Here is a 16,752-nt window from a genome sequence, read left to right as displayed (position 1 = left end):
AGGCATCACGGTGAACTCATATAATCCGTATCTGGAGGTAAATGCTGTCTTAGGGATATCTTCTGTCCGTACTTTCAATTGGTGATATCCCGATCTCAAATCAATTTTTGAGAACACCTTGGCTTGTGCGAGCTGGTCAAACAAATCATTTATCCGTGGCATCGGATATTTGTTTTTGATGGTGACCATATTGAGAGCTCGATAGTCTATACACAATCTCAGTGTCCCATCCTTTTTCTTGGCGAATAATACTGGCGAACCCCATGGCGAGGAGCTGGCCCGAATAAAACCTTTGTCCAATAATTCCTTTATCTGCTTCTTCAACTCTACCAATTCTGAGGGTGCCATTCTATAAGGTTTCTTATAGATGGGAGCGGTGCCGGGTGCTAGTTCAATGCAGAACTCTATCTCTCGGTCTGGTGGCATGCCTGGTAGTTCTTCAGGGAATACGTCTGGAAACTCGCACACCACTGGAACTTTTCTCAGTTCTGAAATGTCCACTTTGTTCAATTTTGGTTGCCGTGACCGTGGTCTTTCTTGAGCTGTAACCTTAATCGTCTTGCCGTGATGGTGAGTGAGAATCACGGTCCGATTGAAACAGTCAATAAATCCTTTATTGGTGGTCAACCAGTCCATCCCTAGGATGACATCCAGTCCTTTATTTTCCAACACGATGAGATTAGCTTGGAACTTTAGTCCTTCGAACTCAATGATTACTCCTTTGCAATAACTCTGAGCGATCTGCTTATTCCCGGGGGACTTGATGATCATAGATTTTTCCAAGGGAAGTATCGGAAAACCATGTCACAAAACAAAATTCTTCAAAACGAACGAATGGGAAGCTCCAGAATCAAACAAAACCGTGGCAGGTACTGTGTTGACAGGGAACGTACCGAGCACGATGTCTGGGGCATTCTGCGCTTCTTCCCTGGTCACATGGTTCAGGTGACCCTTCCTGTGGTTGTTGCTGGGGTTGAAATTGTTGCGCTTGGGGGCTGGATTGTTCCCACCATTGTTTGGCTTGGGGGCCGCGTTCCTCGGCTTTGGGCACTGTTTGGCATAGTGCCCCTCTTCACCACAAGCGTAGCAAGTGACCCCTGGACGGTACGTGAAGTCCTTGTCCCTTGAATGAAACTGCCTGGTTTGCCTTAGATCAATAGTCGTGGATTTCCTTGCTTCAGTCCTCGGGACCTCAGTCCTGCTTCGGTTGTTGCGAGCAAGAGTCGTCTTGTCCCTCTTTCGCTTACGGATATCCTCCAGGCTGCGACGCTCATTCTCCAAGGTAATGGCCTTGTCAACCAGAGTTTTAAAATCCGGGAAAGTGTGTACAACCAGTTGGCATCTTAGAGCCGGTGCCAGGCTGTCCAAGAATTTCTCCATCCTCTTGTTCTCAGTCATATGCTCGTCGTAGGCGTAGCGAGATAGCTGGGTAAACTGACCGTTGTATTCTGTCACTGACATGCCTCTCTGCTTGAGGTCATCAAATTCTCTCTTCTTGATTTTTATGATGCTCCTGTGGATGTGTGCCCCACGGAAGCCTTCCTTGAACTCCTCCCAGGTGATGTTGTGTTCACTGGGGTGCATGTGTAGGAAGTTTTCCCACCATGCTGCAGCTGCTCCAGTAAGGTAGTGGGGTGCATAAAGCACCTTCTCATGATTTGAACACTGCGCAATAATTAGCTTCCTTTCGATATCACGAAGCCAATCATCGGCTTCAAGTGGCCTATCGGTATGAGCAAAAGTTGGAGGGCGAGTCTTCTGTAATTCAGACAACTTTGAGTGTGGTTGATAGGGCTCACGGTGGTTTCCCATATTGATGACGTGATTCATCATCTCTTGGTGCTGTTGCTGGCTTTGTTCGAAAAGGCGGCATACTTGCGATAAGGACGCTTCGCTGTCCTATTGACTAGACTATCCCTGAGTGAAGTTGTTGCTGGTCTGTGTCCCATAAACTTCTTCTAGCTGATTGGGCGTGGAACGAGTCCACGGACGAGACATTTTCCACTCTGGGGTATTATTTAGCAAAAATTCATGAGAAGAACTGTGTGGCACCCGGAAAATCTTGCAAAGGCAAAAATTTCAAAGACCTCAAGATTTTTCAAGAAAACATAAACGATTTCGCTCGGAGAAATGACTGCTTAAACACAAATCTTACACGCGAAACGCAAACATACGATACAGCACTTAGGATGTGCGTACACATTCCTGACATGTTATTAAAGCTAGCACAGCTCTCCGAAAAGCAGCGTACACAACTACTACAAGCTTAAACACATAAAACATATCATACAAGCAAACACGACGCACGGCTACTCGGCGCCCTCAGTCGGAGATGGTGACGATGTCCTTCCCCTTGCCGAGGGTAAGACCCAGCGGTACAGGAGACTCAACCTCCACCTCCTCTCTAGCAGGCTCCAGGCGCGTAGCACTGTGCTGAGGTGATGGTGCGGGAGCGACGGGCGGCAGTGCGGGTGCGGCAGGCGGTGCAGCTCTGACTGGGGTAGGAGCGATGACTCGGTCGAACTCCTCAGTGGTAGGCAGACGGCGAGCAGTGGCCAAAATGGCCGGTGCATAAGATGCTGAGGATGAGACGAATGTCAGAGGCGGTGCCGTGTGGAGAAGCTCCTTCCTGCTGGCAGGACCGCCCCGAACTAGGTCCATGCGGGCAGCCACAAGATCGTCCACGAGGTTGTCGAAAGACTCCTCCAGAGCCTTGAGATACTCCACAACCATCTCGATGGCTTCATCTCGCTCTCCCCTATGGCAGGCGAATGCATAGTGACAAGCATATGGCACATGGCATGGGAGGTAGCGGTAGCGACGAGTCCTCATCATAGGAAGAATGTCCCGAAGGCGAGCTATCGCCTCACGGGCAGCCATCTGCATGGCATGCCTCTCCGTAGGCATGGCCCTTCCCACAAAACGGAAGTGGCGAGACGCAGAACGTCCTCCCTTGAATTGCACCATGGCCTGGTGCATAGACACGTCGTCGCTGAGCTTGTCCTGCTAAAGCGTGAACTCCGGACGAGTCGCTGGCCCGATTGCGAGCTTGGTGATGGAGACGAGGAGTTTGACAAACCCCTCGGGCACGTTAGTGAACACCCGAGTCTCGCAGTTGCTGCCAGCCATCTACAAAAGTAGGCAAAAATTCTGAGTAGTCATGTCATAAATTTACGATGACCAACAGAAAAATTAGCTACAATTGCAAAATGCTGAAAAAGCACAAAAGACGCTAATAACCGATTAGCGAGTGCACCTAGTGGCTTCCTACAGTCAGCCTGGCTCTAGTACCAAGCTTGTCACGACCGGTTTTCCAATAAAATATTTATTGAGAGACCGATCCCTTTTACGGACCAGTAGAGAAGAATTCCTTCTTACTGGTAGACAAAATCTTGATCACAGAAGAAAAATACCAGGAGTACTGAATATAATACAAAGTTGAGCGGAGACTGCTCAACAATTTATTACAAACACGCCAATAATACATAAAGGCGGATAGGGTGGCAATTCTACTGACTCACGACAAAAGCGGTGGTGGATATATCACAACGAAGTGGGTGATATGACTCCTGACAACTAACAGCTCTTCGAGCATCGAAGTGAGGCTCGAGGAGACTTATTGCGGGTGGCGGAAGCGTATATGATACAAGTGACCAAAATCCAGGATCGCACGAGACTAACTGGGATTCCTCTAGGCGTCGGACTCACTATCAAACTCTTCATCCATGAGATCGCCTTCGTCAACATCTGGCCAAATCAACAAGCCAGGTGAGTACTATGAAAGTACTCGCAAGACAGTTCGGACATAAGATATAACAAATGTAAACATGATGCATATGAACAGAATGACAAGTGCACTCAGACAACGGAATGATCATGCATGGGAAGAATAAAGAGAAGTCGGGCGGTAGTCCTCCCGAAATCCCAAAATAAATACTGAGGGCCAAATGAGTGTCTGAATGACTCCTCGAGAGGAAAATACAAGAATGACAATGCCGCAGTCGGGCGTCAAGGCGACACCACATAAAGGGCTTATAATAGAATATAAAAGATAGTGCGTGCCACAGTCGGACGTCTGAGCGACATCACATAAAGGGCTTATATCAAAAGTAAATAACAAGAGTGCCACAGTCGGACGTCTGAGCGACATCACATAAAGGGCTTATATTGAAAGAATAAATAACAGTGCATGCCACAGTCGGACGTCTGAGCGACATCACATAAAGGGCTTATATCAAAAGTAAATAGCAAGAGTGCCACAGTCGGACGTCTGAGCGACATCACATAAAGGGCTATCATAACTTAATATCTCAGTAGCTCAAGAATTTAAATCATATCAAGGGAATAATCAGGTATGAGATAACAATAGGGGTTAGTCCATCCACAGGAATAACGTTCAACCAAGTTTACCACTCAAGTTTGTTCACCGGGGATTTACCACGAGGATTGACATAGATATGGGTATACTGGCCATGGTCCTTGACCATAGATACGATGACTCGGAAGGATTTGACTCTGCAGAGTTTGTACTTTAACCACAGCCAACGGATTTCAGTAGTCACGGGGACTAGTTCCGTTTACGGTGTTTTGGAAGAAACACATCTAACCAGTACACACCCATTCAACATTCCAAAGCCAGGAATCACCCGCAGCAACGTTCAAGAAAAACCTTGAGACGGGGAGGCTACAACCTCGCGTAGCATGGGATCAAATTTATATACGCGCGCTCTAAGGGGTGCCCCCCTCTCGGTCCCAACCGGAAACACCCATGCCCCCTGACCGGATGACTGGCTTTAATCCAGGGCCATGGAACCCTCATCCCGGCCCCTCTATTTGGTGTGTACACGGAAAGAGGTTACCAACTTACTAAACCGTATTCTTGGCAGAAAACATGTGGCGGCACGGAAAGGGGAAGAACGATAACGTGACTCAGTCCACGTTAACGTCGGAGTTTATCGGATATCGTAAGGCTGGCATGCTACAACAATACCACCTTACTGCCTTTCATGTCACCACATGACTAGGCCATCTCTCATCAGAGATCACGGTAACTTTGGATCACACGGATAATTGCCTTACATGCAACGAGATGCTCACCGATACTCATATGCCATGCACAAACCATTCAAGCAAACATGCAAAACACTCGTCATATCAAAGGTTCAAACATGCTTGCCTGGTTCGGAGAAGTCGGAGTCTAGCTCGGCGAAATTCGCGGCTCCGTCACCTCTTCCGGAACCTACGGTATAGCGAAAACGTATACTAAAGTGAAAATCATCGCGTGAATAAAAGTTGTCCCAAATTTTTTCCAAATAAATACTATAAAAAACTAGACGAAAATATAAGACTGTCAGAAAAAGAATCACTCAAAAATCACTTTTTATTAAAAAGTTATAAGGGTTTTAGTCCAGGGACTAATCTGTGATGAAACAGAAAAGATCGAGGGACTTAACTGAGAAAACAGAAAACGCTTCGGAAAGAAATGCGCCAGCTCAAAGTGAAAACGTATTTTCCCGAAGGCGCCAACAGAAAACGTTTCGAGGGAGAAGAGAATAGAGGCTGACAGGGGGGGTCCACATGTCAGGTTTAAAAAGTTCGCTGGCGCCCGAAGACTGCGGTGGTCGCCGGCGTCGAACCACGGCGAGGCAGGGAGATCGGAGTGTACCAAGAGCTTCAGCGTGTCCTTCCGCGTCGGTGGGTGGTGGACTCGACCGGCGGAGAGCACCACGTCGATGGCGACACTTTCTCCGGCGGACGGCGGCTCGGGTGATGGTGGAGAACTCCGGTGGGTGCTGCAAACTCCGAATTGAAGCGCGGGTCAGGAGAGTGGATGCATAGGGAAGCTACTGGCAAGAGTCGAAGGGTGGAGGTGCATGCACGGGAGCGAATCGAGCTGGATCCCGTGGCGGGTCGCGGCGGCTGGAGTCGGGGAAGAAAGCTCCCTCGGGGCTCTTCCAGTGGCTTGGCGTGGTCTAAGTGGAGTGCAGAGGTGGTGTGGGTTCGAGTTGGAGCTCGGGGCCTCTATTTATAGGCGGATCGAGGGGGTGGCCGTGAACGGGATCGCTCCGGCGAGCAATTACGGCGAGGCAGTGTCTTGGCAGGGAGCTTAAGTGGCCAGGCAGCATCAGTGAGGTGTACTGGTGCCGTTCCCACGCTAATCTTGGTCGGTCTTGGCGTAATGGCGCCGGTCCTCGACGGGGTGGCCGTACGGGCACGGCGGCGGCAGAGAGCGCGCTCCGCGCCTAGCGGTTCACGACGAGGGTGGCAGCGCGCACTGGGGAGTGGGTGGCCACGCGGCGGCCTCCGGTGGCTTGGGCGGCGCTGGGTGGCGCCGTCTACACTGCGCCCCTCTCTGGCGGCCGCAAAGCCGCCGCTGCCATCGGTCACGGGGCGGCGCACCTCCTCCTGCTCGTCGCCGACGTCCGCAAGGCTCCAGGGGATCGTGCGGCGCAGGAACAAGGGGGAGGGGACGGGGAGCAAGGCGACGCCGGGGCACTGGCGAGATCGACAACGGACACTGAAGAAACGACTATAGTTTCAGACACTGTTAACTGAACTTGACTGAACATGATAGCAACAGTGTCCAGCAGGTGTTCGATGAAATGATTTGGCAAGCAGAAAAATTTTCCTGGAGCTGGGACTTGGTGAGGTGACCTCTCAATGCACCCAGAGGCTGCCAGATTTTTCTCAGATTTTTAGGAGAAGAATTTGAATGAATTTCATCAAATTTGGCAAATCTGGTCCAAACTTGCAGTAAGTGTAGTTTGAAATATTTGAACTGGAGACCAGTGGATCTTCATGGATCTTGGTTGAGGGTTCAAAGGACTAGCTAGGGAAATTGGTTTGGAGACAAAACTCAAAGCAGAAAGGGTGGCTCCTTTGTAAACCTCCAAGGATCAAGATAGAAGGCAGAAATTGTTTTTGATAAGAAATAAATGGGAAAAAAATTATATGGAGAGGTTCAACTTGCTAGATTTGATGTGTATCATGATCCAAAGATGGGGAAAGGGTTATGGCAGTGGATTTCCACTTAGGTCATGGCAAGAGGAATATTTGAGAAGAGGAGAAGATCACTTCAAAATGCCATAGGGCTATTTAAAATATATTTTTCAAAAGAGATTTCCCAAGTGAAAGGCATTTGGTTTTGAGTCCAAATAAAAAGGAAAAACCTCCAAGACCAAGATCAAGCCTTGGGTGAATCCAAATAAAACACTTGCCATAAAAGAAAGTTTTTGAGAGGGTGGGTTCTTTAAAAGAAAATTTTAAATACCCTCCTCAAATAAATATAAAAATTTGAAAAATCCCATTAAAAATTTTGGGTGTCGCAAACTGCTACTTGAGAATATTCTTTGGCTCCCCTTGTGTCGAATCAATAAATTTGGGTTGAATACTCTACCCTCGAAAACGGTTGCGATCCCCTATACTTGTGGGTTATCAAGACTATATTCTGGCGCCGTTGCCGGGGAGCATAGCTCTATTCTTTGAGTCACTTGGGATTTATATCTGCTGATCACTATGAGGAACTTGAAAGACGAGAAAACCAAAATTTATCCCTTAACTACGAGGGAAGGTAAGGAACTGCCATCTAGCTCTGCACTTGATTCTCCTTCTGTTTTGAGTAAACTTGCGACACCTAAACCTGCTTCTGCTATTAATTCTGAAATGTCGCATGTTATTGATGATGCCACTTCTGCTATGCATGATACATATGATGAAACTACTTCTATGCTTGATACTACTGTGCCATTAGGTGAATTTCTTGATGAACAACTTGCTAGGGTTAGAGAGAATGAAATTATTGAAACTGATAATATTGATGAAAGTGATGATGAAGATTCTCCCCCTAGATATGAATTGCCTGTTGTGCCTGAAGGTTATGTTATGGATGAAGAAACTGCTAGAGATTTTCTTGCTTGCAATGATAGATATGATCTTAAGAAATTATTAGCTAAGCTGAAAGAAAAATCTTTGAATGCTAGAATGAAATATGACCCTGATTTTGCTACTTCACCTATCTGTATTTCCGATAAGGATTATGATTTCTCTGTAGATCCTGAGATAATTACTTTGGTTGAATCTGATCCTTTTCATGGTTATGAATCTAAAACTGTTGTGGCACATCTTACTAAATTAAATGATATAGCCACCCTATTCACTAAGGATGAGAAAACTCGCTACTACTATATCCTTAAATTATTTCTGTTCTCATTAAAGGGTGATGCTAAAACATGGTTTAATTCTCTTGATCCTGGTTGTGTGCGTAGTCCCCAGGATATGATTTATTACTTCTCTGCTAAATATTTCCCCGCTCATAAGAAACAAGTTGCTTTAAGGGAAATATATAATTTTGTGCAAATTGAAGAAGAGAGTCTCCCACAAGCTTGGGGGAGGCTTCTCCAATTACTTAATGCTTTGCCTGATCATCCTCTTAAGAAAAATGAAATACTTGATATCTTTTATAATGGACTAACCGATGCTTCCACAGACCACCTGGATAGTTGTGCTGGTTGTGTTTTAAGGGAAAGAACAGTTGATCAAGCTGGATTGCTATTGAATAATATGTTGACTAATGAAAATAATTGGACACTTCCTGAACCAACTCCTAAGCCAACTCCGAAGAAAAGGGGTATTTTAGTTCTCAGTCCCGAAGATATGCAAGAGGCAAAGAAATCTATGAAAGGAAAGGGTATTAAAGCTGAAGATGTTAAGAATTTACCACCTATTGAAGAAATACATGGTCTTGATAACCCGACACAGGTAGTAAAGGTAAATTCTCTCTATATATAAGCTGAAATCCCATCTACTAAGTTTGCAAGCCAATGCTTAGATGAGTTTGATAATTTTATTGTTAAACAAGAAACTTCAATGCTTATGTTGGTAGACAATTGAAACGTAATGCTTATATGATTGAACACTTGAGTGATTATATGTCTAGAGTTAAAGGTGAACTTAAACTTATTAGTAAACATGCTTCTATGGTTACCACTCAAGTAGAGCAAGTGCTTAAAGCTCAAAATAATTTGCTCAATGAATTAAATAATAATAAAAATGATAATGCTGTTAGAGTTATGACTAGAGGGGGTAAAATGACTAAGGAACCTTTGTATCCTGAGGGTCACCCTAAGAGAATTGATCAAGATTCTCAGAGAACTAATGTTGATGCACCTAGTCCTTCTAAGAGGAAGAAAAAGAAAAACTATAGGACTTTGCATGCTTCTAGTGAACCTGTTGTTGACACACCTGAAAATCCCAATGATATTTCTATTTTGTTGCTGAAACACAATCTGGTAATGAACATGAACCTAGTGATAATGTTAATGATGATGTTCATGTTGATGCTCAACCTAGCAATAACAATGATGTAGAAATTGAACCTGCTGTTGATCTTGATAACCCACAATCAAAGAATCAACGTTATGATAAGAGAGAGTTCGTTGCTAGGAAGCACAGTACAGAAAGAGAACCATCGGTTCAGAAACCCATGCCTTTTCCTCCTAAACCATCCAAGAAAAAGGATGAGGAGGATTTTGAGCGCTTTGCTGAAATGATTAGACCTATCTTTTTGTGTGACGCCCGGATAATTAAGCTACAGTAATCCCTCGTTAACGATGCCACGTCACCCCGTTACTATTGATAAACTCACGATGGTTCAGAACCGAAACAAATTCAAAATTTAAATAAAAGCAAACAACAAAAGTTTTCATATGTTAAAACTAAAATGTTCGGATCGTGACAAATATTGCGTAGGTAGTTATGGTGAAGAAACAACATTTTTATAAAAAGTTTAAATGCACTTAAATGATTAAAACAGTAGGTAAAACTATTAAATAAATGCCTTTGATATTTTATAAAATCATAAACTATTTTATCTTGAGGTAAAACTTTTTAGGGTAGTGGGTTGTTTTGGCACACTAATTTGGAGCTATTGTCATATTTTACTGAACTAAGAATAAAGTGTAACTAAAATAAAACAGAAAAGGAAAAAGAACTAAAACTAAAACAAACAAAAAAGGAAAAGAAAAACAACTGCCCCACCCCCCTGACTGGGCCTTGGCCCAGTTGGCCGTGTGGCCGAGCGGCCTGCCGCCCCCCACCCCCCCCCCCCCCCCCCCCCCCGCGCGCGCGCCCTGGCCTACTAGGCCCCCCACCAGTAAACCCTAGCCGTAACCCCCCACTTCCCCCACTCGTCTCCCCTCTCACTCCCTCGTCTCCCCCTCTCGATCCCGATCTGGATCGGGATGGGGACGAACCACCACGCCCGCCGCTAGCCCCTGCCGCCCTCGACGACCATCGCCACCCACCGCAGGTCGGCTGAAGCTCCTCCGCCGGACCGCCCCATCGCCGCCCCGCATCTGGCTCCATACATCGTCGTCGCGGACCCCGCTCTCGTCGCCCCGCCGCCGCCTCGCCGGAGCGCTCTCCCCCGCCGGACTGCCTCCCCTACGCCGCCGTCCCCGCCATCCCCCTCGACCCCACTGCCGTGACCCTGCATACCCACGGTGAGGCCACCGGCCTCCGTCGCCTGCCCCCTCTCCTCTCGGTCACCGCCGCCCCGCTCGCGCTCCGGCGCGCCCAGACGCGCCCCCGCCGCGCCTGGCCGCGCACCGCGCCGCCGTTGCCTCCCACCGGCGTTGGCCTCTGGCTTCGCCCTGCACCCTCGCCCCCGTACGCGCCCGTGGCCGCGCGTGGCCGCCTCTGCCCGTCCCCTGCTGCGGCTCTGCTCCGGCCAAGCCGCCGCACGCCGTCGCTCGCCCCCGCCTCCGCCTGCCGCGGCCGGCCGGCGAGCCTCGCCTCGGCGCGCCCCGACGGCCTTCGTCCGCCGCGCCCCCTCGCCAGTCCCGTTCGGGCGGACGCCCGACGCCCGGCGCCCGTTGCGCCCGAACCACCTTGGCCTATGGGCCAATGACCACTGGGCCAGTGCCCTCTGGGCCACTGCCAAACGGGGCCCAGCCCCAGAACGAATAATAATAATAATAATAATAATAATAACAATTAATAAATAAATTAATAATAAGAATAAATTAATTAATAAATAAAATAATAATAGTAAAAATAATAAATACATTAATAATAATAATAAGAATAAGAATAAATTAATTAATAAATAAATAAAAATAATTTTAATTAATTAACTAAATAAATTAAGTTAATTAATCCTTTTTAATTTAATTAAACAGTAATTAATTAGCTAAACCCTAATTAACCTAAACAGTGAATGACAGGTGGGTCCCACTGGACCCACATATCAGTTTGACTTAGTCAACCCCTGTTGACTGCTGATGTCAGCATGCCATCATGCTGATGTCATAAATCCAAATTTCGAATTAAATTAAATAATTAATTAAATTCAGAAAATGATTAAATCTTTAGAAAATCATATAAAATAATCCGTAAACCGGATGGAAATACTTTGTACATGAAAGTTGCTCAGAACGACGAGACGAATCCGGATACGCAGCCCGTTCGTCCACCACACATCCCTAACCTATTGAACCTGCAACATTTCACCTCCGGTTCGTCTGTCCGAAAACGTGAAACACCGGGGATATTTTCCCGGATGTTTCCCCCCTTCACTGGTATCACCTCATACCGCGTTAGAACACGTCTAGCTCTGCCTGTTGTCTTGTTATGCACTTGCTTGCTATGTATTTACTGTTTCTCCCCCCTCTTCTCTTCGGTAGACCCCGTGACGATGTTGATGCCCCTGTGGTCGACTACGTCACCGATGACCCCTCCTTCTTGTCTGAGCAACCAGGCAAGCCCCCCCCCTTGATCACCAGATATCGCCTATTCTTCTCTATACTGCTTGCATTAGAGTAGTGTAGCATGTTACTGCTTTCCGTTAATCCTATCCTGATGCATAGCCTGTCATTGTTGCTACAGTTGTTACCCTTACCTGCTATCCTACTGCTTAGTATAGGATGCTAGTGTTCCATCAGTGGCCCTACACTCTTGTCCGTCTGCCATGCTATACTACTGGGCCGTGATCACTTTGGGAGGTGATCACGGGTATATACTATATACATTTATACATGACACATGTGGTGACTAAAGTAGGGTCGGCTCGAGGAGTACCCGCAAGTGATTCTGATGAGGGGGGCTGAAAGGACAGGTGGCTCCACCCCGGTAGAGGTGGGCCTGGGTTCCTGACGGCCCCCGACTGTTACTTTATGGCGGAGCGACAGGGCAGGTTGAGACCACCTAGGAGAGAGGTGGGCCTGGCCCTGGTCGGCGTTCGCGGATAAATAACACGCTTAACGAGATCTTGGTATTTGATCTGAGTCTGGCCATTTGGTCTATACGCACTAACCATCTACGCGGGAGTAGTTATGGGTATCCCGGCGTCGTGGTATCAGCCGAAGCCTTCTTGACGTCAGCGACTGAGTGGCGCGCGCCGGATTGGACTGGAACGCCACTAGGCTAGGTCTGCTTCCGGCCGCGTACGCAACGTGCAGGTGTGCATAGGGCGATGGGCCCAGACCCCTGCGCGCTTAGGATTAGACCGGCGTGTTGACCGCTCTGTTGTGCTTAGGTGGGGCTGTGACGCGTTGATCTTACGAGGCCGGGCATGACCCAGAAAAGTGTGTCCGGCCAAATGGGATCGAGCGTGTTGGGTTATGTGGTGCACCCCTGCAGGGAAGTTTATCTATTTGAATAGCCGTGTCCCTCGGTAAAAGGACGACCCGGAGTTGTACCTTGACCTTATGACAACTAGAACTGGATACTGAATAAAATACACCCTTCCAAGTGCCAGATATAACCCGGTGATCGCTCTCTAACAGGGCGACGAGGAGGGGATCGCCGGGTAGGATTATGCCATGCGATGCTACTTGGAGGACTTCAATCTACTCTCTCCTACATGCTGCAAGATGGAGATGGCCAGAAGCGTAGTCTTCGACAGGACTAGCTATCCCCCTCTTATTCTGGCATTCTGCAGTTCAGTCCATTGATATGCCCCTTTACACATATACCCATGCATATGTAGTGTAGCTCCTTGCTTGCGAGTACTTTGGATGAGTACTCACGGTTGCTTTTCTCCCTCTTTTCCCCTTTCTATACCTGATTGTCGCAACCAGATGCTGGAGTCCAGGAGCTAGAGATCCCGAGGATGATGCTACAAGGAGTTCGGCTTCGAGGAGTAGTTAGGAGGTCCCAGGCAGGAGGCCTTGCCTTTTCGATCGTTGCTACTTTGTGCTAGCCTTCTTAAGGTAAACTTGTTTAACTTATGTCTGTACTCAGATATTGTTGCTTCCGCTGACTCGTCTGTGATCGAGCACTTGTATTCGAGCCCTCGAGGCCCCTGGCTTGTATTATAATGCTTGTATGACTTATTTTTGTTTTAGAGTTGTGTTGTGATATCTTCCCGTGAGTCCCTGATCTTGATCGTACACATTTGCGTGCATGATTAGTGTACGGTCAAATCGGGGGCGTCACATTTTGCATATGCGTTTGACTGATATGCTTAAAATGAATCCTTATGCTAAGTATATGAAAGATATTGTTACAAATAAAAAAAGATACCGGAAGCTGAAATTTCCACCATGCTTATACTTTTAAAGGTGGAATACCTAAGAAACTTGGAGATCCAGGAGTACCAACTATACCATGCTCCATTAAAAGAAACTATGTTAAAACTGCTTTATGTGACCTTGGAGCCGGTGTTAGTGTTATGCCCCTCTCTTTATATCGTAGACTTGATTTGAATAAGTTGACACCTACTAAAATATCTTTGCAAATGGCCGATAAATCAACCGCTATACCTGTCGGTATTTGTGAGGATGTGCCTGTTGTGGTTGCAAACGTTACTATCTTAACGGACTTTGTTATTCTTGATATTCCCGAGGACGATAGTATGTTGATTATCCTTGGTAGAACCTTTTTGAATACTGCAGGGGCTGTTATTGATTGCAACAAAGGCAATGTCACTTTTCATGTTAATGGTAATGAGCACACGGTACACTTTCCGAGGAAACAACCTCAAGTCCACAGTATCAATTCTATTGGAAAAATTCCATCGATTATTATTGGAGGTTTTGAATTTCCTCTTCCTACTATCAAAAAGAAATATGATATTCTTATTGTTGGGGACGTGCATATCCCCGTTGAGGTAACCTAGTGCTATTCGAAAATTCTCCGGTTTCATGCGATTCGGAATGAGTTCATTAACAAGACTTGATCAACCTTGTTAGTGGATTCCTTTTGACGAGCATGAGATGGATGGAGTTAGAAAGCACAACCTTCTGTACCCTCCTTTTACTTTCTGTTATTTACATTAAATAAAGCAAAATAGTATTTTCTGTCTGTTTTCTGAATTATCCTTGCAATAAAAAAATACCCCGAAAATAAAAGTTCTCCAAATACCCCGAAAATGAAATATGACTTTTTCTAGAATATTTAAGAATATCTGGCACTGAGAACACACCAGAGGGGGCAACCACCTGGCCACGAGGGTGCAGGGCACGCCCTACCCCCCTGGGCGCCCCCCTGCCTCGTGGGCCCCTCGTGCCCTCCTCCACTTATTCCAGCACCCACACACTCCTTCCTCCAGAAAAAAAATCACCCACCAGCTCAAGCACGAGTTCTAGCTCATCTTGCTGCCATTTTCGATCTCCTTGCTCAAAGCTTCCCTCACAAAACTGCTTTGGGGGATTGTGCTTCGGTATGTGACTCCTCCAATGGTCCAATTAGTTTTTCTTCTAGTGCTTTATTCATTGCAAATTTTTTCTGCTTAGGTGACCCTGTTCTTGAGCTTGCATGTCAAATTTAGTTGGTCCCAAGTAGTTCTAATGCATGATATAGTCTCTAGGCACTTGTGGGAGTAGTTGCTATCAATTTTGTTGAGTTTGGTTCACTTTTATTTTGAGTTACTAAAAATTTCAGAAATTTTCCAGAGGAAGAAATATGTTTAGGAAAATGTACCAAGGTGGTTCCTCAAAGAATCAAGGACCCAGGCCCGCGATATGTGAGCCGGACTATGAACTACCAAGAGAAGCTCAAGTGCGGCCTTGTGAATGGCCGTCAGAAGATTTTATGGTCCAAGCAGGAATTAAGGAGGAATTTGATGCATACGTGCGTAATGCTGAACTCGAAGGCTTCATGTTAGATAAGTGCCCCCAATATTATCACCTAACTGATTCCTTTGTGAGAAGGTTCAAATTTACATCCTCACGCAATTCTCACACTGTCCTATTTGATCTTTATGATAAATCTTATACCATGGACTTAGAAGATTTTAATACTGCTTGTAAACTCCCGCAGTGGGGTAATGTTAGTGAACCTCGCAAATCTGAGTTTAAAGATTTTCTTGCTAGTATCACTGTGGGGGAATCTAGAGAAATAACACAAGCTACCATAGGGAGCATTCATTTTCCTGCTATACATTATTTTGCTCTCTTTATAGGTAGATGCATTAATGGCAAGGACGAGGCATGTCACATGTGTGTTCCTGATCTTAGTGTTCTCAAGAGTGTTGTATTAGGAGATAAACAATACAACTTGGAGGCTATTGTTGCACGAAGGGTGCATCATAACAGTATTAGTGGAGATTTGTTTGGTGGAATTTATGCAACCCGTGTAGCTAATTATCTTGAGATACCCATACATGAAAATGATATGGAATTGCCTCCTGCTTATTTAGATTATAATGCTATGGTTCGTCATCAGTTTGTTGAGAGGAATGAACAGTTCCTCCAATACCGACTAATCTTTGAGAGATGCCGCACTATCCATGTTGCTCTCCCTGCTCCTGCTTTCTTTGACTTCCAGGAAAAAGGGAGATATGTTATAACCAGGGAGGAGGCGAACGAGTATGAGAGGAGGACGGAGGCAGCCCGCCTCCAAGCTGCAGCTCTTGAGGCAGTAGCTGCTACATCTCAGTACGATCCTAGTTACAACTTCGGATATTCGCCAGGCCATCCATGGGCATAGACCAACTTAGGACAAAAGCCTAAGCTTAGGGGAGTACGCATTTCTCACCGACATTACATCATGTTCACACACTCATGCCAGTTGTCGGTGCTCATACTTTTTCATTGTACTATCCATGCTAGTTTATTTTCCTTTTTCTCGCTTTCTTCTTGTATGTTTGAAAAACCTTAAGAAAACCAAAAAAAGAAATAGTTGTAGCTTTTAGCTAGTTTACTTTCCATGCCCGTAGTAGTAATAATTAAAAGAAAACCCAAAAAGATTTCTTGTTCTTCTTTTACTTGTTGGGAGCTTTCCCGTGTAAATAGTTTTATTTCCTTTCTTTTCTTTGGGGGTCGAGAGGAGAAGACCATAATTAAAATGTTGAAGTGGCTCTTATATGCATTGTTGTTTATCTAACTATGAACCCATATTCCCTTGTCTTCTCCCTTGAATTAAATGCTTGCGGATTCCAGCTTAGTCCAATGCACGTGCACTATTATTATTATCCACATCATTCGGTCGTGTAAGTGAAAGGCAATAATGATGATATATGATGGACTGATTGAGATGAGAGAAGCTGGTATGAACTCGACCTCTCTTGTTTTTGTAAATATGATTAGTTCATCGTTCCTAATTCAGCCTATTATGAATGAAACATGTTTGCAATGACAATTAGAGATTATAGTTGCTTATGCCATGTTTAATTAGCTAGGAGTTTATAATGGTTTACCTTGCTTGCCAACATGCTACTAAAATGGTTGTGATGTGGTACGATAGGGTGGTATCCTTCTTTGAATGATTCAAGTGGCTTGACTTGGCACATGTTCACGCATGTAGTTGAAACAA

This window comes from Aegilops tauschii, chromosome 4 (genome assembly GCF_002575655.3).
Source record: "Aegilops tauschii subsp. strangulata cultivar AL8/78 chromosome 4, Aet v6.0, whole genome shotgun sequence".
Lineage (NCBI taxonomy): Eukaryota > Viridiplantae > Streptophyta > Magnoliopsida > Poales > Poaceae > Aegilops > Aegilops tauschii.
The sequence above is the reverse complement of the archived record's forward strand: the minus strand, read 5'-3'. Positions refer to the sequence as shown.